This window comes from Trichechus manatus, unplaced genomic scaffold (assembly GCF_000243295.1).
Source record: "Trichechus manatus latirostris isolate Lorelei unplaced genomic scaffold, TriManLat1.0 scaffold00001, whole genome shotgun sequence".
Classification (NCBI taxonomy): Eukaryota; Metazoa; Chordata; class Mammalia; order Sirenia; family Trichechidae; genus Trichechus; species Trichechus manatus.
The window spans coordinates 20,924,933-20,946,181 of NW_004443937.1; the positions used below are offsets into that span (position 1 = coordinate 20,924,933).

At 36.7% G+C, this 21,249-nt stretch overlaps 1 protein-coding gene and 1 non-coding gene across 2 annotated transcripts in view; one reads left to right on the forward strand and one right to left on the reverse strand.

The window, feature by feature from the left end:
- The window catches only part of ULK4 (unc-51 like kinase 4), a 601,253-nt gene that overhangs the window by 441,743 nt on the left and 138,261 nt on the right, over window positions 1-21,249 (reverse strand). The window lies entirely within an intron of this gene.
- LOC111819805 (small nucleolar RNA U3) lies at window positions 20,071-20,277 on the forward strand. Its single transcript, XR_002823388.1, has one exon. It is a non-coding gene; the product is annotated as a small nucleolar RNA U3 (small nucleolar RNA).

Consider the following 21,249-nt stretch of genomic DNA (forward strand, 5'->3'; position numbering starts at 1 on the left):
CATGTATACCAACTTTTTAATGAGAAACTATTTTGTTCTGTCAGCCTTCATCTAAAGTGAGAATAGCAGCACAATTGGAAGAGCATAGTCGATGTCACTGAACTGTGCATGTAGAAATTTTTGAAATGGTATATCTTTGGCTATGTATATTTTCACCAAAAAAAAAAAAAAGTTCAAGAAGGGAGAGGGTTGACATGTTGCGGGATTGTTAACCAATGTCATAAAACAATACGTGTAATACTGTTTCATGAGAAACTATTTGTTCTGTAAGCCTTCACCTGAAGTACAATTAAAAAAAAAATTATTTCCTAAAACAAAAAGGTGAAGGGGTGTGGGAGGGAAGAAGCCAAGAGGAAGAAAATAAGAAAGATGGAAGCAAAAACTAATAAGGTACAAAATAGAAAAGCAATAAATAAATCAAAATTCTGGCTATTTGAAAAGTATAAACAAAAAAGATAAATCACTAGCTGAATTAATCAATGAAAAGAAGGTGACAGCAAAGATAAACAAAATGAGAGACGAAAAGAGGGATACTACTGCCTGGTTTCAACATAATGATGAGAAAGTCATCTGTCTTATGTGTAACACTAGCTCATATTTTATTGCTGTATAGTCGCTAAGAGTCAGAATAGACTGGACAACAACTGACTTGGTTGGTTAGGTAATACAGTCCTTTGGGTGTATACACAGAAATCTGTGTTCATTCTATTGTCGGACATTTGTATTGTTTTCAGTCTGAGAGTATTGTAAGTAAAGCTACTATGGTCATTATCATACATGTCTTTTTGTGAATGTATGTATTTACTTCTCTTGGGTATATATAATACCTAGAGTAAAATTCTAAGTCAAGAAGTAGTATCTGTTTAGCTTTGGTAGATAACCGTCAAACTGTGTCCCAAACTTGTTGTACCAATAACACTTCACCAATATACAAGAGTGGTAGTTGCTCCATATCCCTGTCAATGTTTGTTATTAACAGTCTTTTCATTTTACTTAAATTAGTATTTCTAAATTTAGAGCAAATATTAATGATTACAAATGACAGTCAATTTAGAAGAAAAAACTTTCTAGAGCATCTAGTATAACTCACTTTAAGCTATCCAAAGTTTTATGAACAGGATAGCTCATTACTTATTCTAACTTATAAAGGACTAAAATAGGATTCATGAAAATGAAAAAAGAAAAACCAGTGTAAATGTCCCTGACAAGGAGCACAACATAAGACTTTGGTATAAACAGCAAGAAACTATGAAAATGAAGTACCATATTTTTACACAAATAACGCGAACCTTCTTTGTTTGCCAACTGTACCCTCCACCCGTGAGGTAATTCTGTAAGCACACTAAGCTAATTTCTTCACAGCAACATGTGAAAATGAACTGGCATAGTGGTGCTTACGAAAATATGTCACAGGGAGGGCGCAGCTGGCCAAAAAAATGTAAAGGGCACACATTATTTACATAAAAACACAGTATATAAATTAAAGAAAATGTGATCTTAGAAATGATGAGTACTCTAAAATGTTTATAAATATTAAAATGCATTTTTTTTACTTTTATATTAAAAATAAACATTAAACAGCCATAGATTTGCCACTTATAAATTCAAGCCCAAAAACATTATACTAAAAATACAGTTAGTGTTTTCTCTTTTTTGCATTTCTAGTAAACTGACTAGACAAAAATATAGATAGAAAACTCTATAGAGTTTTTACTTCTAACAGATAATCAAAAAAAAAATCCTATTCACAACAGCAACAAAAATACAAACTATTTAGGAAAAAAGACTTAAATGTGGAAAAATATGACTTACAAAAAGACATTACAGATTTTCATTGAGTGATAAAATAACTCTTGAATAAATGGAGAGATGCAGCGTAACAGAATGGTAAAGAACTTGGGATCTGGAGTGAAGACAACCTGAGTACAACTGCCACATTCCTTGACAATGTATTTAACCTTTCTGTGATTCAGTTTTCTCAACTAAAATAAAATGAAGATAATTACACTTGCACATTTCATAGGTTTAATATAAACAGAGGGCTTTTATCCAACTAGACACTGAAAAAAATCATAAGGCATAAAGCTGCATAATTCCACTGCAGAAAACTATTATGGAAAACACAAAACAGTAGAAGAAAATAGTGTATTTATTAGGACTTCAGCAAATAAAAAAGGTAAAGGACAGAATATTTATTAAATGATATCCTTACTTTCTTATAGTAGACAGACTCTGAACACATTGCTACAAATTTTAATTAAGGAGAGGGAAACAATTTTATGATCATATATATATCAGTGAAAATAAATATATACTACAAAGAAAACTACAAAACGCTACATCAAAAAACCAAAAGAGACCTACATAAATGGAAAAACATACCATGGTCACAGACAGGAAGACGTAACATTGTGAAAATGCCAATACTGCCCAAAATGATCTATAGATATAATGCAATCCTGATGAGATTCCATCAAAATTCTTTAACAGGACAGAAAAACTAATCACCAACATTATATGGAAAAGAAAGAGGCCCATATAAGCAAAGCACTACTGAAGAAGAATAAAGTTGGAGGCCTCACACTTCCTAATCTCAGAACCTACTATACACCCATGATAGTCAAAACAGCCTGGTACTGATACGACAGACACACAGACCAATGGCACAGAATTGAGAAGCCAGAAGTAAATCCATGTACCAATGGAAAGCTGATCTTCAACAAAGGGCCAAAATCCATTAAATGGGGGAAGAGACAGTCTCTTTAACAAATTGTGCTGGCAAAACTGCATATCCATTTGCATAAAAATGCAACAGAACTCATACCTCACATCATACACAAAAATTAACTCAAGATGGATCAAAGATATAAATGTAAAACATAAATTATAAAGATCATGGAAGAAAAAATAGGGGCAAACCTAGGAGTCCTAACTTATGGCATAAAAAGACTGTCAAACATAACCAAAAATGTACAAACATGAGAAGATAAACTAGACAACAGGATCCTCCTAAAAATTAAACATTTATGTTAATCAAAAGACTTCTCAAAAAGAATAAAAATAGAACCTAGAGACTGGGGAAAAAAAATTGGCAACGACATATCTGACAAGGGACTGATTTCTAAAAGTTATGGAAAACTTCAACGCCTCAACAACAAAAAGACAAACAATCCAATTAAAAAATGGGCAAAGGACACCAGGCCATGGGCAATGACGAGAAGGCAGGAGGGGATAGGAAAGCTGGTAATGGGGAACCCAAGCTTGAGAATGGGAGAGTGCTGACATGTAGTGGGATTGGCAACCAATATCACAAAACAAAATGTGTACTGTTTAATGATAAACTAATTTGCTCTGTAAATCTTCATCAAAAGTACAATTTAAAAAAAAAAAAGGGCAAAGGACATAAACAGACACTTCACCAAAGAAGACATTTAGGCAGCCCACAAATACATGAAGAGATGCGTGTGATCATTAGCCATTAGACAGATACAGATCAACAATGAGATATCACTTTACCCTGGCAATAACGGCAATGATCAAAAAAAAAGAAAACAACAAATGCTGGCGAGGGTGTGAGGAGATTGGAACTCTCATACACTGCTGGTAGGAATGTAAAATGGTACAACCACTATGGAATATGGTATGGCACTTCCTCAAAACGTTAGAAATGGAAATACCACATAATCCAGCAAACCCACTACTAGGATATATCCTAGAGAAATAAGATCCATGACACAAATAGACATATGCACACCCATGTTCACTGCAGCATTATTCACAACAACAAAAAGATGGAAACAACCTAAGAGCCCATCAGCAGACGAATGGATCAACTGTGGTACATACACACAACAGAATACTACACAACATTAAAGAACAACAATGAATTTGTAAAATATCTGACACTATGATGAACTTGAAGGACATTATGCTGAGTGAAATAAGTTAATCAAAAAAGGACAATACCGAATGAGACCACTGTCATAAAAAGTCAAGAAAAGGTGTATACACAGAAAGACATTATTTCATGGTTACCAGGGATGGGAGGCGGAGGGGGAAAAAAATCACTAACTAGATAGTAAAGACATATTGTCATGGATTGAATAGTGTCCCCCCAAAATATCTGTCAACTTGGCTGGGTCATGATTCCCAGTACTGTATGATTGTGTACCATTTTGGAATCTGATATGATTTCCTTATATGTTATAAACTGTCACTATGATGTAATTAGATGGATTAGCAGCAGATATACTGATGAGGTCTGCAAGATTAGATACTGTCTTAAGCCAATCTCTTTTGAGATATAAAAGAGAGAAGCGAGCAGAGACACATGGGAACCTCACATCACCAAGAAAGCAATGCCAGGAGCAGAGCGCGTCCTTTGGACCTGAGGTTCCTGTGCTGAGATGCTCCCAGACCAAGGGATGACTGATGACAAGGACCTTCCTCCAGAGCCAACAGAGAGGGAAAGCCTTCCCCTGGAGCTGATGCCCTGAATTTGGAGGGTAGCCTACTAGACTGTGAGAAAATAAATTTCTCCTTGTTAAAGCCATCCACTTGAGGTATTTCTGTTAGAGCACTACTAGCTGACTAAGACACGTATTAACTTGGGTGAAGCGAAAGACAGTACACAACGTGGGGGAAATCAGCATAACATGACCAAGGCAAAGGAAGACACTGAGCAGTACGCAAGAGTAACAGGCAACAATGGCAAATACTATTATATACACAATCATGCAATAACAACAAACAATAATTTACAAGTGGATATATAGGTAGATATGTAAGTGAACAGGTGTGGGATGGCATATGGGAGTACACTCACAAGTACATATAGGTTTAGCAGAGGATATTTCTATGTATGTGTCTGCATGTGCTACAAATATATCCATATATATAGTAGAACACAGAAGGGGCACAGTTATGAAAAATTCTTCACCATAATCAAGCACCTTGAGGGACTGAGTCACTGGAATTGGGGGCTTAGGACCATAGTCTCCAGGAAGATCTAGGTCAACTGGCGCAACACAGTCCATAAAGACAATGCTCTACATTCTAATTTGGTGAGTAGTGACGGGGTCTTAAAAGCTTGCGAGAGGCCATCTAAGATACAACTATTGGCCTCTTCCTGTTTGGAACAAAGAAGAGTGAAGAAAATCAGAGTTTCAAGCAAACAATTATTCCAAAGGACTAATGGGCAACACAAACCACAGGCTCCACTAGCCTGAGACCAGAAGAACTAGATGGTCCTGGCTACCACTACTGACCACTATTATCAGGATCACAGTAGAAGGTTCTGGATAGAAGGGGAGAAAAATGTAGACAAAAATTCAAATTCATAAGAAAGACCACACTTACTGGTCTCACAGAGACTGGTGGAACCCCCTGAGACTATGACCCTTAGACACTCTTCAAATCTGGAACTGAACCTACTCCCAGAGATCACCTTTCAGCCAAACAACAGACAGGCCTATAAAGTAAACAATAACACTGATGAGGAACATGCTCCTCAGAACAAGCAACCATAGGAGACCTAAGGGCAGCGTTTGTCAAAAACAAACTTCAGAAGGGCAGGAAAAATGGGCAAATGGACATGAGGAACTCAGGGAGGAAGCGGGTAGAGTGCTGTCACATTTGAGGGGATTGCAACTATTGTCACAAAATGTGTATGAATTGTTGAATGTAAACTTTCACTCAAACCACGAGAAAATGTTCAAAAATAAATAAATGAATATATAATCTTGGAATAAATATTCAAAATATTTGAAACCTCTGGCAAAGAACAAACATCTATACGTATACTTTTATCAGTAAGAAATATATGAAAGTACCAGTACAAAAAAAAGACATGAAAAAAGCAAACAACTGATAAGAGACTTCTAAACTGCCAACAAGTAAATTAAAATGTTTGCCCTCACTAATAGTCAAAGAAATGCAAATTTAAGAAGAATAAGGACCCATTTTATCGCAAAGCAGACTAGCAAAGATGAAAATAGATGGCAGGCAGTGTGTGGCATGGTGGTCTATAAATGAATAAATCTTATATGCCACTATCAGTTGCCAATGAGTTGACTTTGACTCATGGCAACCCCATGTGTATCACAGTAGAACCGTGCTCCACAGGATTTTCAATGGCTGATATTTCAGAAGTAGATCACTCAAGGCTTTCTTTCGAGGTGCTGCTGGGAAGACTCACATCTCCAACCTTCCAGTTAACAGCTGAGTGTGTTAACCATTTGCACCACTCAGAAACTTCAAAATCTTATATACAGCTAATAGAAAAGTAAGTGTTCGAGCTTTTCTAGCGCAAGTAAGAACATGGTTGTTTCTCAAAAGTCTTAAAAATGTGATTTTCCTCTGACATAATTGTTATACCTCAAGAAATTCTTCCTAACAACAGTGATGAATATGCTTTATGAGCAAGAACATTCACAGTAGTATTACTTGTAAGAAACAAAAACAAGAAATAATCTTAAACATCCAAAAACGGAGGACTACTTAAGTAAATCATAATTGCAATAAAGACTCTATCTACCCAATATCCAGTCTCACCTTCTTCCTTCATGACACATGCTAATTATGTGTAATGAGAGTAACGGGTGGAGTGAGAAGGGAAGTGGTAGAAGTGACACTGTGTGACATCAAAGGCTAGGTTAGAAAAGGCTATGCAGCTGCTGCTGGTTCTCTTGGGATACTTACTCTTGGAACCTAGCACTATGCTATGAAGAAGTCCAAGCCGCTGTAGAGTCCTGCATGGAAAGCAATTGAAGCTCCCAGCTCACAGCCCCAGTTGCATTTCCAGCCAATAGCTAGCACCAACTTGCCAGTCATGTGAAAAAGTCATCTTGAAAGTCCAGCTAACACTACGTGGAGCAGAAACGAGCCAAACTCACTGAGCCTTGCCCAAATTATAGATTAGTGAGCAAAATAAATATTCTTGTTTAAGCCACTATGTTTTGGGATAGTTTATTACATAGCAGTAGATAACTGAAATCCAGCTTATGTATGTAATGAAACAGGAAAATCTTACTGGCACAAATAAAGTCCATAAAGTAATAGTCATAATTTTAAAATACAGAAGTGTTCAAGAATAAAAGATGATGAGGTCAATTTTTTTATTTCTTCTTGATGTAGTATGCAGCTATTAATAACAATTTGCAAAACTAAAATACTGTGCTTATGATTTTGATTGAAACAAACCATAACAAATTTCAAAATTTAAAATTACATGTGATTTATTTGTAAAATAATAACTATGTTCCTGCAACAGGTGTAGTGTATTATAGACTCCAATTTTGGATCTAAGCCTAAAACTATCTTGTGTCCTAAATAAATTCTCATTAAGTCATTAAAGAAAAAACAAAATGAACAGTAATGACTTTGACTGCCTTCAACTAACTGCCAAGAGCTCCGTATTTAATCTTAAACAACGTGCACCACGCCTCTAGAATGGTATTAATCTTACAACACTTGAGGATGGAAGATCACAGGCTGCAAGTAAAGACTTAGTGCCAAGAATGAATAATCAAAACTACCTTTAAAGAACCAAAAATGACCTCAGGTCATTTCAGTTTGCAATCTACTATGTATGCAGCTTTGATTTACATTCATCTTGTCGTACAGCCCAACATACCTAAATATTACACGTGGAGAGAAAGAGCAGACGCTGTTTAGGTCTATAACCCAAATCATAGCACGACAACTTCATGACCAGCATTCACGACCAGGAGCAAATGGTACTTGCTGTGGATTTCTCATCACAGTACAGAAGACAGAGACATAGGCATTTCTATCCTAACATAAAAACAGTTTGTGATGAAATGTTCTAAGTGTTAGGAATTTAATCTGTCCAAAACATATGAAAGCTTCCATCACAAACAAAATGCTCCCTTAATCAAATTAAGCAAAAGGATAAAACATCCCTCTAGTACACATCATAAAGGCAAAATTATTAGATGAATCCAAAATAATGATGAGGTAGAGAACTTCAAAATTATTCTCTGCAACTCTCAAGAGGTAAAATTGATCTACTTCAACAAACTGTCACAGCTAAAAATCAACGAGTACAATCTGGCCATCAGCTGGTAACAGCCTCAAGGAAAAACACTAAGAAATGCATGGGGATAATGACGTTGACATCATTTTCCTGTCTAACATTGATCGAAACTAAAAATGCACTGATTAAATCTAAAAATGCTTTTGGATTACACTTTCTTTAAACATATTTAGCCATATTTATAGAACACACCTTTATAAATGTAGACAGACTCAAAATAGTATCACAATAAAACTCATAATCTGATTAATATGTATAAATTAATTTCCATATATTAAATGCTTGATTAGAAACTACTGAGTCTGTATGCCAAGTTACTTTGTGAGAAAAAAAAATAAGTGGGTTTAGCATTCAATTTTTTCAAAATTTTACATGCATGAAATTTCACAGTGGTCTTCCATGGTACTTCCCTGGAAATCTGTGGCTTCAGGCTAATTATTAATCACTGTTGTGCTACTTGGTTAAAATACTAAAGTCAAATAAGAACTTGAAGTGCCTGCTACAGTCAAACTAGGCTGCTAAGCTAAAAATGAACAGTAGTTAGTTTCCAAATAAATCAGTAAAGCAAAACCACCTCTCATCAATGTCAATTACACTCAGAAGGAACTGTCTTACCAATGATCATGAAAAAACCCTCCTGTTAAACATAGTAGGACTTTAAAAATTAATGTTTACATCTTTAAGTGACCTCCAAAGCCAATTATACGAAGTCTAAAGTGTGTTACTGATTATCTAGCTACAAAGCCTGTCCAAGGTCACAGACCTCAGGAAAAAAATAACTGAGGCAGATGTGAGTGTATGTAACTTTCACAAGTTGGTGTGAGTTTTCTAAGCTCAATTAATTGAAGTACAGCACAGCAGAGCTCCAGGAGTTTTACTGGTTTTCGATTTTCTAACATAAAAATCCGGCACTGAATTTTTATGTATGTTCTGCTTGTTTTTTTTAAAGCCACACCAGAGATTTATTTACAGAGTAGTCTACTAGCTTATGGTGCTTTTCACATACTTTCCACCTTTTCCTCTTTCCCTCATTTTCTCTCTCTTACACACACACACACACAGTCAGTGCAGGTTTAGAATGACATACTATTTTATCATACTTAAAGAGCTTGGCTGCTAACCAAAAGACTGGCAATTCGAATCCAACAGCCACTCCTTGGAAACCCTATAGGGCAGTTCTATTCTGTTTTATATGGTCACTATGAGTCAGAATCGACTCAGTGGCAGCGGGTTTGGTTTTTGGTTTATTCTCATTATTTAGCCTAAGTTCTGAAGGTAGATATCTTCAACATTCACCACCAGTCCCCAGTGCTGAGGTTTATCCAAACATTTCTTGATGGTTTCAAGCTCATTCTCTGGCAGATTCACGGGAACTGATCTTGCATGTTTCAAGGCATCTATCTGTGATTTTTATAACTGAAGACCCAAGATGATTGAATACAAAATACTCAGCTCACATCTTCTTTCCTTAAAAGCCTTAAATACCTTACTCAACCAACTTGTCATTAAGTGTTGTTGTTGAAAAGTTAGATGCAATGTAATTGTCTTTGCCTAGTAAGTGACTTGGTCCTTATGCTTGGATGCCCAAAGGACTTTTCTTCAGAATGTCTTGGTGCTGCTATCATAGGCTGATCTTCCTAGGTGTACTGTGTGCCCTTCTGATCTGTACATTCAAGAAGTCTTATTTCAGGAAAATATTTTATGGATTCTATTTTTTCCGTAAAATGAACAAATCCTTCTGTGAAACATAGTATGAAACACAGTTCATGATCATTGGTCTGTTCCATTGATTTCATTTTCTTCTTTGTATGCTAGATTATCTCTGTCTTCTGTATCTACTACTTTCACTCAGACGCTTTTTATTTTTTCCTTAATCTGATATATTTTTTTATTTTTCTCCTTTTCATCTGTATTTCCCTTATTATAAGTAGTATAGTGTCTATTTGCTCTTGTGCTCCTGTTTTTCCTTTTATTTCTTAATCTCTCCAGAGAAAGGCCAGCTCTTTTTGAATCCTCCTGAAGTCTAGTAATCTTTTTTCTGGGCTTTCCTACTTTTGATTTGTGAAGTTCTTCAATACCTTCCATTATTTTCTTAATTTGTTTTAGTTTTTTCTTTTTTTTTTTAAATAGCAGGGTATAAGTGGCCTGACATGCTTTGTAGCCATATTTTTCCCTAATAAGCCTTCATTGTCCATCAGGATGTTATTCAAAAGAATTTATTCTTACACCACCTTGTTATGGGATTTGACCACAATCGTTTTATGTTTTGCTGTCCAAATGAATCGGATTTTCTATATTTTTAAGGAAGAAGTTCCTATGTAGAAACTATGGGCCTGTATAACTTAGTTGTATTTTCATGGCTGTAGGGCTCCTTCTTATGTTGTTACTTTGAAATAGTCACAAATATGGTCCTTCAGAGGCAGCTCTACAGTACCTTCCCACAGCTGCTTTATCTGAACTTTATCTGAACTGCCCCTACGCCTTGATCCTTTTCTTGAGCCTCAAGATTCCCACCACATTCAATTTGCATGGTAATCCCAGTTTCTCCAGGATGGAGCCCTGCCTTTCTTGTGGTTCTTGTTAGTTGACATCCAGTCAGCTCTGACTCATGGAGAGACCCTTATGAATAACAGAATGAAACACTGCACAATCCTGTGTCATCTTCATGATGGTATGTTTGAGTCCATTGTTGCCAGTATTGTGTCAATCCATCTCATTGAGAGTTTCCCTCATTTTTACGGACCCTGTACTTTACCAAATATGATGTCTTTTTCTAGCGATTGTTCTTTCTGTTGGGTAGTTTTGAAAGCCTCGAAGGGCCTAAATTACCATTGCCAACACTGACTGTCCCTGTCTGCACTCACCACACACTGGAACCTGTGAAGACTTCTGGAGTTGCAATGACTTATCTAAGAATTGCTTGCCAGGCTTTCTCTTTTGAACGCAGGCTGGGTCCTTGTTAAAAATTCCTCAATTCCCCAGTTCATAAGACTCTCAGAATTCTCCTCATTTCCTGTACAACCTCCCCGATAGTTACTAACCCCACACTGTCATTCATGATTTGATCCCACCTGCTTATATTCGAGGGTTTGTAGAAAAACCTTCACATCTTTATTTTTGTAGGGAGATGGTAGAATTTTACAAGATATATATGCAGCAGCATCTTCCCCCTCCCCAAATCTGGCCCCAACAGGAACTCATATAAGGTTTATCCTTTAGTTTTTGTCTAGAGTACATAGGCAAGAGATGATATGATGTCCATTATATCATTTGAATAATCTTTCCGTTAAGAAATTATAATCTAAGATTAATTATAGAGCTACAATCTCAAATATAGAATATGTGGACATACTGGCAACCATATAAACACTTGTTAAATAAGTATTCTAAGTATATAATCTGTATCCTACTCAACATGCACTCATTTCACCAGGTGAGTATCATTATTTGAAAAGACACAAAATGACCAGCAATGACCTTCATCCTAGTAAATAAAAGCATCAAGGCCTTCCTAAACATCAATCCAAAACAAAGGTAACAGCCTAAAACACCAAGAAAATAAATCAAGAAGGAACACACACAAGTCTTAGCCAACTTGCCAATCTCCTGAGTATATCATAAGATCCAGTGAAGGTTTGGTAAATTACTCAAATCTTCCACAAAAATAATAAACCTATTCCCTCAGAGCACACTTTCACACCATAAAATAATCTTCTTAATGCTATAGGGTCAAGGGCTATTACTGAAAGCTGTTACAATTTGTGTGTGAATTCTATAGAGTGACACTTTCCAAATCACAAATTGCAGGGAAGGGGGAACCTGGTTGACTTTTAGACAGGGAATATTAAGCTATTTTTGAAAGCTGAACTACTAAAAACTATTTTTTAATTAACTTCAAATTCTTCCCTGAACTAAACATGACGACCTACAAATTGAAAGAAAATAACTAATTTCAAGAATAGTAAGAGACAATAAAAAAGAATAATAACATCTTTTCTTATACCTTAAACATGCAATGTTGTTGTTGTTAGGTGACATCAAGTCGATTCCAACTCACAGTGACCCCATGTGACAGAGCAGAACTGCCCTATAGGGTTTTCTAGGCTGTGATCCTTAAGGAACAGATCATCAGGTCTTTGTCTGCAAAGTCGCTGGGTGGGTTTGAACCAACAACCTCTCCACTAGCAGCCAAGTGCTTAATCATTGCACCACCGGGGCTCCTTACTCCAGTTAACAAAACCTGCCACAAGGGAACATCAATAGTACAGACTCGCTTGCAGGCCTACATCCTACTCCAACTACCTCTGTCAATCATAAAACAGTACTTTACAAATAGTACTTTACTCATCTGTCAGAATATTTCCATTAAAATGTATGTGGCAATGCTCAAAGTTAGTTGGTTTAATGATCCATATCATTTTCAACAAAAGGCACAGTCCCTAAAATCCCAGCAAATATTAGGACTTTCTACAAGCTTTAAGAAGAAATAAGAAAAATTACATACTACACTGTTTGCATCTTCAAATATGTTTCTGAAGAACAGATGGAAGTTTAAGATCACAAATGATGCCAAAACTCAACACATGTAAACTAAAGATTTGTGCACTTCATTTTTAGCAAAACTGACTCCAAAGAAAGCACATCACAATTTTTAAAATAAGAACTCTTCTACTTCGGGGGGGGGGGGGAAAAAACAATAAAAAATGAATATCTGTGAGATGACAATGCTTTCCCTTTCAAACAATGCTGCACGTGGGTAAAAACTGCAAGGTGGTAGGTAGGTTATAATACCTAACACCATCACCACAACCGCCACGGGAGTGGGGGGAACAAATACTGAAATTTCCCCAGAGAGCACCTAAAAGCTCAAAAGTTAGGTAAATAAAAAGTAAAATATTATAACTTACAGTGCTATAATGCCACTGTATTTAAATTATGAAAGATTTCAGACATACATAAAAGTAGAGTGACTTAAAAGTCCATTCTATTTTATTAAGTCTTAATGTTTTAAACATATAAGACCAAATTCTTTTTTTTTTTTTTTTTTTTTTTAAGAAACAATGTATTACTAACACAGCTGAATCCCTGGCACACCCTCTCCAATCTCACTGCCCTCCCCTCCAGCCTAAGAAGGAAGTACTGATTCTCATGGGTCTCACTGCCACTAGTATTTTTTACATATAATAATGTATTCATAAAAAAAATAAAGATTTTGTGTATTTTAAACCTCATATGTATGTTATCACATTGTCCATATCCTTCTGCAACTTGTCTTTTTCACTCAAAGTTCTGTTTATGAGGTTTATCTATATCAATACTTATCAGTCTAGACTGTTCATTTTAATTATACTGTGGTTACTGTTAGTTGCCAATGAGTCAGCTCTGACTCACGGTGACCTTATGTACAACAGAATGAAATGCTGCCTGGTCCTGTACAATCTTCATGATCACTGGTATGTGTCAGCCCCTTGTGAGGGCTATTGTGTTAATCCATGTCATCCTGTCATTTAGGGTTTCCCGCGTTTTTGCTGACCCTCTACTTTAGCAAATGGGATGTCCTTTTCTAACGAAGTTCTTTCCTGATGACGTGTCCCACGTAAGCAAGCCAAAGTCTCATCATCCTCAATTCGAAAGAGCATTCTAGGGGTATTTCTTGTAAGACTGATGTGTTTGTTCTTCTGGCAGTCCATGGTATATTTGACATTTTTTGCCACATCAATTGAATACATTAATTATTCTTCTGTCTTCCTTTTTCATTGTCCAGCTTTTGCATACATATAAGGATATTTAAAAGACCATTGTCAGCTGCACCTAAGTTCTCAAAGTGACATCTTCACTTTTTGACATTTTAAAGAGGTCTTTTGCAGCAGATTTGCTCAATACAATACATTGCTTGATTTCTCAACTGCTGCTTCCATGGGCATTGATTGTTGATTCCAACAGGATGAAATCCTTGACAACTTCAATTTTTGCTATATACTATTCCACTATATCGATATGTTGTTGTTGTTAGTTGCCTTTGAGTTGATTCTGACTCATTGACAACCTCATTTTACAGAGAAGAACTGCTCCATACAGTTTTCAAGGCTGTGATCTTTCGGAAGCAGATCATCAGGCCTTATTTCATACTACAATTTAATTATCCAGTGTCTTGTTGCTTTACCTTTACAATGTTTGCCATCTTGTGTTACTAGAAACAATGCTGTGATAAACTACTTTTACATGTTTCTATATGCACATGTACTAGGGTATATTCCTAATACAAATATTTATTGCTATGATATGGGCATCTTCAACTTTATAGAGATTATGAAATTGTTCTCCAAAGTGATTATACCTCTTTGCCTACATAAGCTCTCACTGGTCCAAGTCTTTCCCAACAATTCTTACTGTCAGACTTACATTTTTACCAAACTGAAGTATATGAAACTGTAAATCATTTTAACTTTCATTGTATTAACGAATACAATGTTTGTATTTAGTTTGAGCAACTTTTCTGGGATTTATTAACCATTCTACTTCTTTTTCCATGAAGTAACTCTTCATATCCTCTGCTCATTTTCTCTTGTCTTTTCCTCTGTATTTGTAGAATATATTTTATATGCTGGTAACTAATTGTTAAGAAGGAGCCCTGGTGACACAAACGGTTACGCACTTGGCTGCTGACTGAAAGGCTGGCAGCTCAAACCCACCCAGCTGTTTTCATGGGACAAAGACTTCGCAATCTGTTTACATAAAGATTACAGTCAAGAAAACCTTATGGGGCAGTTCTTCTCTGTCATGTGGGGTCACTATGAGTCAAAATCGGCTCCACGACACCTACCAACAACAATTATTAAGAAAACTTTTCTACAACAGGTCACAATTTAGTCATTTGAATTTTCTTTAAAAAATTTTTAAGTTTTCCTTTTCACATTTTAGTCTTATAATGTAAAAAAAAGAAATCTTATACTCAAACATCTGCCAATAGGAGACTGGTTGAATAAAATGTGGCACATCCATACTATGAAGTACTGAGAGAGAGACACAGTAGAGAGATTTAGAGTGATAAAGAGAGAGCGAGCAGAATAGACAGATAAGTACAGAGAGAGATAAGGAGAGTCAGAGAGAGAGGCATACATTTTTTGTTAATAGAAGATTAAAACAGGTACACTAATAAAAATGTTTACACCAATGGGGGTGGGGGAGGGAACAGGGTGAAGGAGACAGAGATGGAAACCAAACTTTTCTGAACTGATCTTTTGTAAATTTGACTTTGGAACTCTGTTTTATATGATGAAAAAACAAATTAAATCAAAATTTAAAAAAGCAATTCCCCCAAAATCAAAAGGAAAATGATATAGCAAGCTGGTGGCTTAACAAGACAAAGAATTATTTGATGAGAATTTAAAGCACATTATTTTTGACTGTACCTCTCTAGTTGGAAATACCCTAAGTACAAAAAGAACTGCAAAAAAATCATAAATTGCATTCAGAAATCATGTTGGTCATAGTTATTATTCTGAAGCTATTATATAATAATACAAAATTATAAGACAAATTAGGATTTATGTTATTGCCATTGGGAACCATGATTTTCTGCTTAAGAGAAAAAATTACAATATAAAATAAATTAGGCAAAATACCGAAATTGGGAATGCCAGGATGAACAGTTGATGTTATTTTTTTAAATAGAATTTCCTAGCTCTGCCCATTGAAAAGACTTAGAAAAAATAACCAACGCAGTAGCAACTAGTATTCCCCCCACCACCACCATACTGTGGCCTCTAAAAAATACTTTCACTAAAGGAACCAGTGCTCCTTGGTGAAATGGATGATTGCAGGCCTATAGCTGAAAATGTACAAGATAAGCCTGGAATATCTTGTCATATCAAGCAGCAAGAAGAAGAGAAAAAAAAAGACTAGTCAAGTTATAGCAAAAGGACTCAGAAGGAAATTTTGAGACCTCTATTGGCTAAAGATGGGACAAACAGAGTATAAAAAAGGATAACGTCTACAAAGAATTGAAGTACATCAGAAGTCTTAAAACCTGTGAGTTCAAAATGACACTAAAAGAATCAATCTTTGGAGACTGTTAGGGAACCAACTTAATATTCTGAAAACCATGAAATAAGTGAACCGAGTATTTTTCCTGCTTTTGCTTGTACAGACTATATTTCAGAGAAACCAGTTGATAAAAGTTCTCTCCAATAAAAGAACTCTAATTAATAAACAAAGATAGAATGAAAGAATTAGAATATCAGTATAACTCTAAAAAAAAAAATCTAACCAATGATCACTGATGGCTGCTAAAACAATTAACTGAAAAGCTGATGGGGAAATTCATAATCAATGGACTGAAATTGCCCTGTGGGCCTGGAAGGTGGAGTTGAGGCCCAGGGCCAAGAAGCCTCCACCCAGAATCCAAAGAGCATGACCAACACTCAGAGTCTGGACAGCGAGGCTCTTGCCCAGATGGTCCCAAGGAACAGAGGATTATTTTCAAGCCTTGAGAGCTAATGTAAATTGTTCTGCTGGGTTTTGGACTTGCTTGGTGCCCATTATCCATTCCTTTCTTCCAATTTCTCCCATTTGTAATGGAAATGTCTATCTTGTGCCTGTTCCACCACTGTACTTTGGAAACAGAAAACTTGTAGACTAGATTTCACAGGTTCATAGATGAAGATAAATTTTGCCCCAGGACAGAATATGCCTAAAGTCTCACTCATATTTGGTTTAGATGATTCAGAAGATGAGTTTTTGGACTTGGAGTTAATTTAAGACTTTTGGGATGATGTGATGGGGTAAATGTGTTTTGCATGTAGCAAGGACATGAATTTTCGGGGGCCAAAGGCTGGAATGCTATGGATAGAATTGTGTCCCCAAAAACTTGGGTTGTAAATACTAACCTCTATGCCTGTGGAAAGGGAGTCCTGGTATCACAGTGCTTAAGCGCTTGGCTGCTAACCAAAAGGTCAGCAGTTCAAACCCACCCAGAGACTCCTCCAGGGAAAGATGTGGCAGTCTGCTTCCGTAAAGATTACAGCCTTGAAAACCCTCTGGAAGCAGTTCTACTCTGTCCTATAGGGTCACTATGAGTCAATTCAACTCAAGGGCAATGGGATTTTTTAGTTGGGATGCCTGTGGTTATAATTCATTTGGGGATGGGTTGTCTTTATGTTAATAAGATTAGTGTAGGGTGTGTCTTTAATAAATGTCTTACAAAATATAAAAGCAGCAGATTAAGCAAACAGAGATGAGGAAAAATAGATGCCACACCACATGAAGATCACCAAGGAACAAGGACCTTCCCCCAGATCCAAAAGAGAAAGAAAGCCTTCCTCTAGAGCCAGTGCTCTGAATTCGGACTTCTAGCCTTCTTAACTGTGATGTATTGCATTGAGCAAATCTGCTGCAAAAAACTCTTTAAAGTGTTAAAAAGCAAAGATGTCACCTTGAGGACTAAGGTGCTTCTGACCCAAGTCATAGTATTTTCAATCACCTCATACGCATGTGAATGTTGGACAATGAATAAGGAAGACCAGAGAAGAATTGATGATTTCGAATTATAATGTTGGGGAAGAACACTGAATACACCATGAACTGCCAGAAGAATAAATAAATCTGTCTGGGAAGAAATACAGCCAGAATGCTCCTTAGAAGCAAGGATGATGAGATGTCATCTACGTACTTCGGACATGTTATTGGAGGGACCAGTCCCTGGAGAAGGACATCATGCTTGGTAAAGTAGAAGGTCAGTGAAAAAGACGAAGACCTTCAATGAGATAGATTGACACAGTGGGTGCAACAATGGGCTCAAACATAGCAACAATTGTGAGGATGGCGCAGGACTGGGCGGTGTTTTGGTTCTGTTGTACACTGGGTTGCTATGCATCAGAACCGACTCAACGGCACCTAACAACAAACTGTAACAAAATAAATTTGTCTGTTAAAGCCACTCACTTGCGGTATTTCTGTTGTAGCAGCACTAGATAACTAAGACAGACCTTATCTAGTATCTTTCTCCCCAGGGAACAGCAGGACACATTGATGAACTCCCGAACTCCTTCAGTTTCAGATCGTGAAGATCTAGTATTTGTAGGACGCGTTAACAGCTTGGAAAAACTAGAAAAAACTACAAAAGAAAGTGGTGGTGGGGATATACAGAGCAAAGATTAGCAGATAAACTCATCTACAAGGTTTTCTCTTCCACCTGGTCAGCAGGCTTTCAAAAACCCTGTTGTTCACAGTCACTGAAGCATCTGAATTGTGCTAAGGTTCAATTTCTTATACCTAGTAATGACTCAAGAATTACACATAGAGTGCCATCTACCAATGCCTCAAAGAGTTTCTTACTGTTAGCGGAAATTTATAGAAAAGTGGCTTGTCAATTTTTGTTCTGCCCAGTTTCTCCAGTTACCGAAATATGCAAAGCAAGTGATGTGATTGCTAATTCAAGAGGGTCCCCTCTCACCACGGCTGCTATCATTCACTTTTTACATCACAGTATATGCAACTAACACTTGTTTGGGATAAAGGAGTTTTCTGCCATTTAGCACATCTATAAGCCGGTAGATCATTTCAAAGACGATACAAAAATAAATAAAGCACCAATGATGCAAATGACTGCTGATGCAAACGGCTGCTGGATAATGAACATCTAAGGACACTGAGACCCAAGTAGCTAATGCAGGTGGACAACATGGATTGAACAAATTCTTTCAATACATTAATATCCATTCATTCAAAACAACGAGAACAATTCAGAAGGGCTAATATCATAATACAATCTAGCTAATTTAGTTCAAGATAAAAACTTGATAATAGTTACACATTCCAACTAGAGAGTCAGAGAAATTAACTACTCACTGCAAATGACTACGAAAACATAAAGTATTTTTCTGCTAATTAAATAATCATCAAGTCTAAATTTTATTATTAAAAAAAACAGAGCATGCGCCTTAAATGACTGTCGTGGAATTACAAGTAAATGGTACTCTCATTATCTACTTTTCTACAGAAAAATCTAGCAATTATTTGTGTAGAGCTGTACATAAAGATGTAGAGCACACAAAGACATACATAATAGGATGTGCACTGCATCAGGCTTAGTAGAAACCAAAAAAAAAATTAGAGGCAAACAGTTCAATAAAGGAAGTGTTAAATAAATAATTGTACATCCACAAAAGGGAAAATTATTTAAGTTTTTAAAAAAGGCATATTCTTGAGGAATATTTAATGACATAGTAGCATACTCATGAAAACAGCAAGATAACACTTTTTTTTCCCACCAAACAACTGGTATTATGCTATAAATATGTGTAAGCATAGGGTACAAAAATCAAAAGGCAATAATTGGAATAAAGTGAAAAGTAGTTCTGTTTTCCAGCCCTAGGTCTCAGCCACCCAATTCCCCTTCCTGCCACAGTCATGTGCTTTTGAAAATCAAACTCAGGGCGGCCTTTGCTTGCAACTGCCAAGATTTACGAAATAACCACTTCAGCCTGATTCACATTAGCGAAGACAAAGGCTCTTTTCCTTTAGCCTTCAGGGGTGAGGCCTCTTCCCTCCCCGCCCCCCCCCGCCCCCAACAGCAGAGTAAACACCTATAAAGGTGTAGGTTGTGACTGGCTGTTATTCGGTATTAGGTTAATTAAAACATAACTGTTTAAAATTCTTTTAAATGTTTTTACATTTCCACTTAAAGATAAAAATGTGTTGCTAACTGATAGCATTTGAAAGGACTGTACTGCAAAAACTCTGATTTTTTCCAGTAAAACTAGATATGGGGAACCTATATTGTCATTTGGAGCCCTGGTGGCGCAGTGGTTAAGTGCTATAGTTGTTAACCAAAAGGTCAGCAGTTCGAATTGACCACATGCTCCTTGGAAACCCTATGGGGCAGATTTATCTACTCTGTCCTATAGGGTCGCTGTGAGTTAGAATCGACTTGAGGGCAACAGGTTTTTTATACTGTCATTTGTTGTAATATGGGCAGATATCATAGCCCCAGCATAGGCTGTGGGTTCAATGTTAAGCCTACACTTTCAGAGATCGTTTTTACAGTTCCTTACTAGCGAAGTGCTCTGAGCATGAAGAGTACTGAAAACCATGAGGAGGAAGGACGGTGTTCTCTCCTGAGCATACAGCCGACTATTGGTGTTCCTTCTCTAAAATTGCCATTTGCCATCGATGAGCATTCTCTTTTTGAAAGGAGGGAGAGAAAAAAGAGTCTGAAAGCCTTCTGTTTTGATTTAGTTTGAAAAAGTAGATGCTGTCAGAAGAAATTTTTACTTTTCCCTTAAAATTTCCACGTAGTATTTGCTTTTCCTGCTAATCCCCACACAGTGACTCATGTTTTTAGTTTGGCTTCCAATTCTTGGCCTTTTTCCTTGTAGACTTCTCCATGGTATTTGAATTCTTCTTCCTGAAGTACCCTAGCCGAACAAGTTTAGGCATCTAATGTGCTGATGGAAAGAACCTGGGCTTCACTATTTCAAGCATTTGACACACCTGCATTGTGAGCGACGCTCCCCAGTGGAGCCTATAGAATGAGCCTACCTTCTATGAGTTACAAAAAAAAAAAAAGCAACTTAAAGTCATTTTAAGTGGGCTGTTAATATTTTCTTGGACAATGAATAGGAAGACCAGAGAAGAATCGAGGCCAAAGAATATTGTACATACCATGGACTGCCAGAAGAACAAATTTGTCTTGGAAGAAGTACTACCAGAATGCTCATTAGAAGCAAGGATGGCAAGACTTTGTCTCACATAGTTTGGACATGTCATCAGGAGGGACTCGTCCCTGGAGAAGGACATTATGCTTGGTAAAGTAAAGCGTCAGCAAAAAAAGAGTAAGACGCTCAACAAGATGGACTGACACAGTGGCTGCAAGGATGGGCTCAAGCATAAGAACGATTGTGAGGATGGCGCAAGACCAGGCAGTGTTTCAGTTCTGTTGTACACAAGGGACGCTATGAGTTGGAACTGAATCGACAGCACCTAACAACAACTAACAATCATTTTAAGATATGTTACTTTCTCTTTGCTTTTTGCTCAGCACCATGCTTAGTCCTTTTATGGTTCTTTAGTAAAATGACATTTTAAGTCACGCTTTTTAGTCTGGTGTGCTATCTTTTTTTTTCCATTTTCTTTCCATTCCCTATATTAAATATTTTTCTTTGCATTTGTAAACCTCAACTTTAAGTTACTCC